This window comes from Lissotriton helveticus, chromosome 9 (genome assembly GCF_964261635.1).
Source record: "Lissotriton helveticus chromosome 9, aLisHel1.1, whole genome shotgun sequence".
In the NCBI taxonomy this organism is placed as follows: Eukaryota; Metazoa; Chordata; class Amphibia; order Caudata; family Salamandridae; genus Lissotriton; species Lissotriton helveticus.
This window is the reverse complement of record NC_136070.1, coordinates 1,008,772,973-1,008,782,635: the sequence shown is the minus strand read 5'-3', so window position 1 is coordinate 1,008,782,635 and position 9,663 is coordinate 1,008,772,973. Positions and strand designations below refer to the sequence as shown.

At 45.5% G+C, this 9,663-nt stretch overlaps 1 protein-coding gene across 4 annotated transcripts in view; it reads left to right on the top strand.

The window, feature by feature from the left end:
* The first annotated feature begins 3,428 nt into the window (after window positions 1–3,428).
* SAMD4B (sterile alpha motif domain containing 4B) overlaps window positions 3,429–9,663 on the top strand; it is a 1,202,466-nt gene continuing 1,196,231 nt past the window's right edge. For 2 of the 4 annotated variants that reach the window (XM_078661331.1, XM_078661330.1), the window contains exon 1: window positions 3,474–3,603. The gene's annotated coding sequence lies outside the window, so the exon portion shown is untranslated. Of the gene's footprint in view, window positions 3,604–9,663 lie in introns of all 4 variants that reach the window. The other 2 variants (XM_078661329.1, XM_078661328.1) reach the window with 2 other exon arrangements.

Sequence of the window (9,663 nt, the reverse complement as noted above, 5' to 3'; positions counted from 1 at the left end):
CTAGAGTACCGGAGAGTATCAGCACTCATGGGCCCAGCTTCGACGCAGGTGCTGCTGCGCCATGAACCCTCCCTTGCAGCACCTTGTGGTGCTTAAAGCGAGCCTTTGAAACAGGGCGGGCGCCCGGGCTGAGCTGGAACCAGAGGGAGCAGCAGCTCTTGACTCCAGGACAGAGCCATCTATGTGCGCTGCTGTGGGAGTCCTGAGTGAAGGGGTTTGCTGCTGGGTGTTTTCTTTATCTTAGTGGGGGCAGAAAGGTGACTAAAACCTAATGGGCTGGGCTGAGGCGCGCTTGCCTCATGGCGATACAATTCTCTAGCACGCAATTTGCTTTAAAGGCTTGCAAATACTCGCCTATCGGCAATTTAAATAAAAGGTATTCGCATGAAAGAACACACGTGCCAATTTCCTGATTAACTTTAAGCAAAGAAAACAAGCATTAGAAATGTAATAGGTCTCGCCTTTCATTAAGTTAGAGCCATTTGCTTTGCTATACAATACCATTAGCAAAGCAAATGGCTTTAACTTAACCCCTTCCGTGCAGGGCTGTTTCTCCCCGCTGTGCTGGGGGGCGGGGGGTGCGCACGGTGCCCCGGTGCTCATGACGAGGTCAGCTCGTCATGAGCCACGGCGCTCCGGTGCTCATGACGAGCTGAGCTCGTCATGACCACGCCCGTTCCAATGGAACGCTCAGCACAGCAGGGGAATTAGCCCAGCGTGCGAGCGTTCCATCTAACGGGCGCGGTCTGAGCACCGGAGCGCCGTGGCTAATGACGAGCTGACCTCGTCATGAGCACTCAAGAGGTTAATCAATGGCGAGACCTACTGCATTTTCAATGCTTGTTTTCCTTGCCACAGTGGTCTTAATATTGGTGGTACATCTAGGGTGACCAACCGTCCGTAAATTTCACGGACCGTCCGTAATTGGGACCTCACGTCCGTTGTCCGTGAGGATCCCTTTTATGGACGCCTTTTGTCCGTAATTTTGGCCTTGCAGGGAGCAGCACTGCTCCCCTGTGAGAGGCCTCACCCCACTGATGGGGCCGCCTCGCGCTCCTCCTGGAGCACAAGAGCAGCCCCCACCCGCCCATTGTCATTCTGTATGCCGGCTGATTGCCACATACAGAGTGACAATGTGGCCGTCTGGGGGTGTTAAAGCATGTGGTGGTCTCCTCCTACCTTAGTGTACAGCAGGGCAATCTGTTAGAAAAAAGCTAAAACGTCCATGCTCGTTCTATTAGTGTCCCATCATTTTAAAATGAGGTATTTTCAATATTATATTCAACAAAGCCCTTGTTACTGCTTTTTTTATTTTAAGCAACTAACACCCATTGACAAAGCCAAAGGTCCTGGCTTCTTGTTGGTGTAATGATACTTGCTGTATTATACATCTGGATGCAATGACAGAAACAACATAATACCAGTCGGGCGGAAGACTATGCTAAGCGCAGATTTTTTGCCTAGGTGTTTTAAACCACGCCCTTAATTACATCGAACACACACTTTGAAGAGACCCCCAAGTTTTTTTACTCCACTTAAAGGCGTGGAAACAACACCATGTCACAGTCACCTCACATCCTGGCACTGTGCATCATGCACAACTCATGATTTCTACATTTTCAGATTGGCTATGTGCAGGGGCATAGTGAACTCTCCCCCACCCCTTTTGCTTTAGGAACTACAGCGAGGTGAAGTTCTTGAGGGGCCTCTTCTGTCTGTGACTCTGCAGACAAAGGCTCAGCTCATAATGTGAAAAGGTGGGAAAGTAAAAAAGTCAAGGAATGTGCGAATGGCTGGATGGATTACTGAAAGGATGAATGGAGGAATGAAAGGGTGAATGGATAATGAAAGAAAGGATGGATGAGTGAATGAGTGGAAGTATGGATGAGAGGAAAGGTAAATAGATGGATGTATGGGTGGGAGGGTAGATGATGGGCAAGTGAATGGATGTATGGATGAGTAAGTGAATGGATGGCTGGATGGGTGAAGGGGTAAATGGCTGGATGATTGAGTGAATAGATGGATGGGTGGAAGAGTGGGTGGATGAGTGTACGGATGGATGGGGTGAAAAGGTGGGTAGATGAATAATGGATGGATGAGTGAAAGGGTGGATGAAGGGATGGATGAGTGAAATGATGGATGGAATGATATATGGTGGATAGGTTTGCAAATGGTTGAATATGTTTGGATATAGATGGGCACACAGATCGAAGGACAGAATGAATGGTGAAAGACTGAATGATTGATGAAAGAATGATTACACCTTGTAGCACCCATTATCTCAAGTAACATTTCCTATACAATGACTTTCACGTTAATATGAGTCATTGTCTCTATATGTGTGTGATGTAACGTACTCCGACACCCTGCCCTACATACTTGGGATGAGTAACACTATAAAAGAAATTAAATACACAAGAGACGGTCTAAGTGAAGATTAGGGGCACCATTGAAGGGTGGTAGCAAGGCCGGACTGGCCAGACCGGGCTTTGGGTGTTTCCTTGGGAGGCTGGAAAGGGGGGGAGAGCAGTTTTGTTACTGGGGCTGGCACTGCAAACCTCCTTGTATGTCCAGTAGTTTTCAATCAACAATAAAAGCGGCCTCACTTCTTTTCAGGTGTGGTTCACCATTGTCTGGTGACTAATGTACTTGCTGGAGCGAGATGCAAATTTTGAATCGTCTAAGGTAGCAAGCTGCGGCCATACTGAAAAACTGTGACGTGCACGGTTTTCTGAACCTAATATAAACTTATTTTGACTTTTACTTAGGTGGTTGTCTATTTACTTACTTATATACTATTGCGCGACCACCTCTGACGTGTCTGTAAAATGTAACTTTTGTCCCGAAGTTTTGTCCTGAATTTTGACCCTTTGTCCTGAATTTTGTCCCTTTGTCCTGAATTTTTACACTCACCGTCCTGAATTTGCACCTATGCCAGTTGGTCACCCTAGGTACATCGGGGAGATCAGTAGTCAGTGGGTGCTTCTCTTCGGGTACATAGTCCATGCTTTTCAAACGGCACCATTCCCAGTGAATGGGCACCTTAACTCAACCCTTTCTTACCACCCCTTTAGCCAGCAACTGACCCCCTGTATTCTTGCAAGCCTCAGGCCTCTGTATATATCTCTTTCTAGCACATCACAGAAAGACGTCTGGGTGTATGTGACACTCTGCGAGTGTGCCTAACACATTTATATTACACACCACCAATGGCTGAACGGAACAAAAAAAGAATAACCAATGGCCGTCAAGTGCATGTTATTCTATACCGACAAATCAGAAGAGACAGTATCCTAGCTTGGAACCAATGGTAAGCCGCTTCACCATGAGGTCTTCGCGTTCTCCGTGTCCAATCAGCGAGGCTCGTTCTTCGAACAGTTGGCTACCGCTAAATACGTACTCATTTCTCAGCGTAAGCCTCCGCACGCGTTGACGCAGGGACGTCACCCTGGCCCGCAGGAGACGCGGTACGTGCCCCCCTGCCGTAATGACGCAGCTGGGCCGCGCCGAGCGTCGTGCTGCGGTGGCCGCAGTTGGCTGTGGGGCGGAGCGGCCAAAGCGGCACCCAGAACTCAACACCGGTTGGAACGTCGGGCTTGCGGGGTGAGTGCTGAACCTGAATGTTACCGGACGTGACGTGTCTAGAAGTGGTGCGGGGACGCACCTAGAAACTGCAAACAAACAGGCCTGAGTGCTAAAAGATGCGTCACAGACTGGGGTGGGACTTGAGGGGGTGGGGCCTAGTAGGATATGGTGGGGTCACAGGGGACTAGAGAGGGTCTTGAGAGAAGTGTTTCTTAGGGTGTTTAAGTGGCAATCTATGTAATTGGTAGACAGGGACATTTGGAATCTGAGTGGGTGGAGCGTCAAGAGTCCTGTCAAGGATGTGCGATAGATAAGAGAGATTCTGTAGCTAAGGAGATGGAGTATTCTCATGCATGAGCTACAATAGCTCTTTAGTGAGAAGATGCAGTGGGTGCTCCTGTATTAAAATGTCTGAGAGTTTGATGCAGAGGAGGATGCTGTACGTTCTTTTAGTTAAAGATAAGTGATGCTGTTTCTATTGGACAAGAGTCTTAAAGCACTTTTGGTGGAAGAGTTCCAACTAAGGCAGAGCAATACTAAAACGTAAAAGATGTGACAACGGGCGGTTGTTGCAAATTAAGAACTGATGAGAGCATGCCCCCGAGTTAGAGAACATATAGTTTGAGGTTAAGTGGTATAGGACATTCATGATTCTAAGAAAACTACATTAGTAAAAGATGTGAAGAGGCTCACAGCGGTATGAAAGGCTGGCGTGTGTGGGAGAAGTCACGATGTCCACAAGGGAAGTGAGCAGACTGAGCAAAATCAACGTTGCCCGATGGGTGTGGCTTTGGAGGTGTTCGCATTGGGACTTGAAGGGACCTATGGGTAAGAGCAACAGGTTGCCGAGTGTAGACCTAGCTTAATTGAAGCAGTGTACCCTTAGGGTGCAATTTGCTTTAGTGGGTAAAGGGAAAAGTCACAGTAGAAAGACAGGGATCGTAGGAAAGCCAAAGCAACAACGGGATGTAAAGCTCCCTTGGGCAAAGATCAAAGTGGCGGAAGAGGGTTTTAACTAACAGATTTATGGAGCAATTTTAGGTGAGGGTTTTTCGTATACCCTCGCCACTAGTGTAGCGAACCCAGGCCTTGAAAATGGTTTTAAGGTGCAGGAAAGCAACAGACTAAAGAGCAAAGAAACGACTAGTCCAAGTGAACACAAGCAGGTCCTGAAAGTTTGAAAGCCTTAACCCACCTTGCTCAGCAGCCAATCGGATATTTGTGCGTTTTCCTTATACTGTGGAAGAAGCGTGATGTAGGAAAAGCAACCACAACTATATAAGGTATATACTTGAGTGTTCGGAGTGTCATACAAATTCGTCATAAGTACGGTTAAGGTATCTTTATTTATTTATTTTGGAGATTTATAAAGCGCCTGGTTACGCGCACCGGCGTGTCCCCGCGCTATGATAAGTGGGAGTAACAGTCCAAGCCACCCTCAGAGACGCCTACCTACTGTATAGGTGAGTTTTAAGTTTTTTCCTGAAAGTGGTCTCCGAAGGTTCCAGGTGCAGCCCCAAAGGCAAGGCATTCCAGTGTTTGGCAACCAAATATCTGAAAGACCTCCCCCCCCCCATTCGAGCCTTCCTTAATCTTGGAACCTTCAGTAGCCCTGTACGGGAGGAGCGAAGATCGCGCATGGGCTCATATCGGGTCACCAGACTCTGTAGCGGAGCAGGAGCTTTACCGCTCAGAATGCGGTGACATGTGGAGAGGGCTTTAAACTCCACCCTTCTCCCAACAGGGAGCCAGTGTAGTGCTTGGAGCGCTGCTTTAGAGGGAGATCTCTTGGGGAGCCTCAGTACTAAGCGAGCGGCTGCATTTTGCAGCACCTGGAGGCGGCTTATGACCTTTCCCGTGCCCCCCAGAGACAGCAAATTGCCGTAGTCTAGGCGGGATGTGACCAGGGCATGCTCAAACTGCCTGTACCATGTGGTCAGTATTTAAAAGAAATGGTATGATTCTAATACATGAGAAGATGGCACTCTATGTGCAGAGAGGTATCGCTGTTTATTTTTTACCAAATACTTTAAGCAATATAAAGTTGTCAGTTTCAAACGCAAGACAAATATGAAATTCAATAAAAAAATAATGAATTGTACGAGTCTAGAGAACAATTTGACAACTTTACAAGGCCATTTGTCGTCTGACGTCAGAGAGAAGAAACTGTACTACTAGAAGATATATGCTCCATATTGTTGCTGATGTTTTCTTCCATTAACTGAGTTTTGTCAGTTTCTCATATGGCCCAGTATGATTTTGAAAATATTCAAGAACGTTTCTAAGCAAGAAAAATCTGAGCTTTCGATTTTAAGCATTCTTTAAAAAAAGGAAAAGCATTGATATTTTTTTAAAAGAAATAATAAATGGTAAGTGAACTTTCACAATTATCTTTGGTAGTTTCCTACGACTAGAACCCTTGTACTAGGCAAATGCTGTAGTTTGTGCCGTTATTCAGGTGTTTAAGGAAAGACGACTCATCGCCTTTTATACGATTTTGACTTGGATGAACACTTTTTTTTGGGGGGCGCGGGAGGTTGGAGTTTTATAGAGCGCAAACTCGCCCCGAAGGTATCAGATCGCTTTTTTTTTTTTAAACAAAGTTTTGTTTTCGATATTACATTATAACATTGGTACAGTACATATACATCGTCTTTATGCAGGTTACATGTGCTGTGAGATATTGCACAATGAGCTTTAAGAGCCAATATTTATATCGAAAGTAAAATGACGTAAGGAGTTAGACATCCATGCAGTCACATACATGCCTGCCAGATTAGTGATTTAGGTGATGTAGCATACAGTAACTGTACTGCGTGCCACATCCTATCCTGTGTACATACTAATTGTCTGACATATCGAGAATAAACAAAATCTACTCACAAATACCCCTCTCCCTCCAGTCCTATGCCTGCTCGTACAACTAATATATAATACGTGCTGACATTTTTGAGGCTCTTGAAACTACTTGCAATAATCATTCATCGTGTTTCGTGGCGCTCTGGACATGAGCCCCTTATTGCATGTTCTATTGTGTGTAGCTAAGGGTACTGTAATGGTCTATGTCCACTGCTTTAAGTGACTCCAACAAAACATCCCATTCTAGTGCTATTGGGATTTTGCATAGGCCTCTGAGCTCCTCTCGACGTATGGCAGCACTCTGCACTGCCCCAACGGAGCAGTTCACTATGCCAGACGTGTTCCGTAGGTGGCTATGGTATCCGAGCTCTTTACATGACCACCAGTTGCCTTACAGATGGACACATTTATTGTGTTAAGCACGGGGTAATTGAGTGATTTGCCCAAAATCACAGAATGTTGAGCGTCCCTGCTGAGACTCGACCCCGGTTCCCCTATTTCGAGGTTGTCTGGTCTAGCCTAGGCCACATGCTCTCTCATTTGGTGTTTTGACAAGCCGGGGCTATTTCAAGGTAAATGTCTGGCTAACGTCAAAGCAGTGTGTGGATACTAGAATAAATGGATTATTTTAACTGCTACAAATGGCGAAGTTGCGTCTAAAGGCATAAACCTGTAATTGACGGAAAATGTGATAAGGAGTTCATTGCGTCTAAATGTGTCCAAATAATTTTGATTGCACCTGGAACAGGTATATTTAATTATGGAGGGGAGATTGAAACAGTAATACCATTTTTGTTCCTTATCAGCTTGTCATACAACAGATTTATGAAACGGGAATACGGACGTTTTCTACATATATAACCCTTAAAATTGGTGAGCAAATATGCGTGTGCCCATGATTAGTTTTTGTTCGGAATAGCCTTTTTAAAAAAAACTTTATTTAGCAGTTTTGAAAATACAAAGCAGAGCATAGAGTTGTTCAGAATAGCCTTAAGATCCTTTCATTGCATCCCTGGAGGAACACCCTACAGGGCAAATAATGTACCATGTATTATCTTGTTTTGAGTTGAACAAATTGCTATTTTAATGTGCTGGAAGCACATATTACCTCTTCGGCTGATCTCCCTGTCACAGTCCTAACATCTTTGAGCATTAGCTCCTCTCCGCAGCCTTAAGCAAAACCGAAAAACACACACAGCTTTGATCCCTTCCCTCTAGGGCGCATCCTGTGGTATATAGAAACTCGGACCTCATATATGGAAGTCCTGTTGCTTTTTTTTGCAGGATAGTTTAATGGCATGTCTCCGGAATGTGCCAAGGTTCTGCACTAGTTACTTTATTTTGTTCGTGTTGAACAGGGCATTAGAGTTCCTGCTTTAGCGGGACCAGCTCCTGTCCCGTATTGGTGGCATTGTTCTTTGGTACAACTCGTTCAATGCTGATTGGGGTTGGGGGACCTGGTTGTGATCTGCTGGTGGATCTCTGGCTGGGGGCAGAGTTCAGGAGTCCGCTTCTGGTTGTGTTCAGCTGGTGCTTCTCTGGCTGGGGAAGAGTTCAGGAGGCCTACTTTGACTGAGCTTGTGCAAGCCTCTCAATTGGAACACTCACATCTGGGTATGATTAAGCAGCACTAGTCTCGGGCATTGGTTGTTACTTGTTTCAGAGAGGCCGTGCTGTGATTGGCCTGCGTATGCCTCTTTAGGGTGTTTCTCTTTGGTACGGTGCGCTCAATGCTGATAGGGCCACATCTTGTTTGTATGTTGGTTGATTGGCGGTATTGTCCTGCATATTAGTTTGGGACATTCCCATTGGTGGTTAGCTTCCTGCAACAGTTGTTGCAGGAATCAGGAACATTGTTGGTTTTGGTCTTTTTCATTGGCCCAAGGTTTTTCTAGTTATGTATGTATGGTTTGCACCCGACGGAACAATTGCGGGAAAATTTGGAGGAGGAAGTGTACTCGCATTGAGGAGAGGACAGTGATTATTGGATAATAACATAGCATGCGTAATTTGACTGGGCTAAAGTCCATAAAAAAGTCCATTTTTATTCTAATTTTGAGTATAGGACATAAGCTGCTTTGGAGATACCTACTTAAATGTAATGGGACCTTTTTTAAAAAACATTGGACCAGCTGGGTCGGAAGTAGAACCGGCAGAGAAGTGAGAGGAATGGAGTGATTTGGAGAATCATACAGCCCTGAAGAAGTCGCGGGGTAACCCCTCTATCGACGAAACACGCGTTGGCTGGGCGAAAAGAATTAAAGACCAAGAACTGAAAACTACGCATCAGTTTCTCTTGTACAATTATTGAAAATCCATGCTATTTTTTTATGCATCTGCTAAGGACTGTTGTGTGATGTGTATATATGGTTGTTTGTTTTTTCTCTTTCTTTCTTTCCTTTTATCCTCGATTATGGAGGGATTATGTAGAGGAGGTGATTCCTATTCCTCAGGCTTCCTCTTAGTTTGCCGATGTGCAAAAAATGGGTGAGGCTGTAGTTTCTGCTGCTTTTCAAGCCAGATACTCTGTGGCCCCTAAACAGAAGTCGAATTCCCTCGGACCTCCAGATCTTGTCTGTGAGTCTGAGGAGCAGGCGAAGGGAAGTTTAATTAATTGGTCCGAGCTTAAGAGTATCTTGCAACATGTGCAAGACAATTTGACTTTTCCAGACTCCCAGGTGGCCGAGGAAATAGTGGATTTATCTGCAAATTACCAAAGAGCTGGAGTCTTTTCCTATGCATAAATCTGTCCAGAATATTCTGGAATGACAACGGAAGGATGTGGGCAAACATGCTTTTCCAAGATTCCTAGCTTGAAGATATCCGCTTCATGGGTTTGCGGAGGAATTCCCTTCAGTGGTGGAGGTGCATACCCTAATGGCTGGGTTAACTTCTCCGGGCATGATTGTTTCTGAGGATGCAGTGCCTTCAGACTTGGATGATAAGCGGGTTGAAGGGGCTCTGAAGAGGTTATTTGCTGCTTCTAATTTTGCAATCAGATCAGCTGCAAATACCAGTTATATGGTACAGTCCGTGGTAAAGGACTGTCAGAGTATTTCAGAGCAAATGCTTCAGGATGATGATCGCACAGTCCTTGGCTATGTTGGCAGCAGTTGCGTTTTTTGTCGGACCTATCTTAAGATTCTCTTAGTGCTTATGTAGCAGCTGATGGTGCAGCCATTGCTGCAAGGAGGCAGTTCAGGCCTCCAAAATCTACTC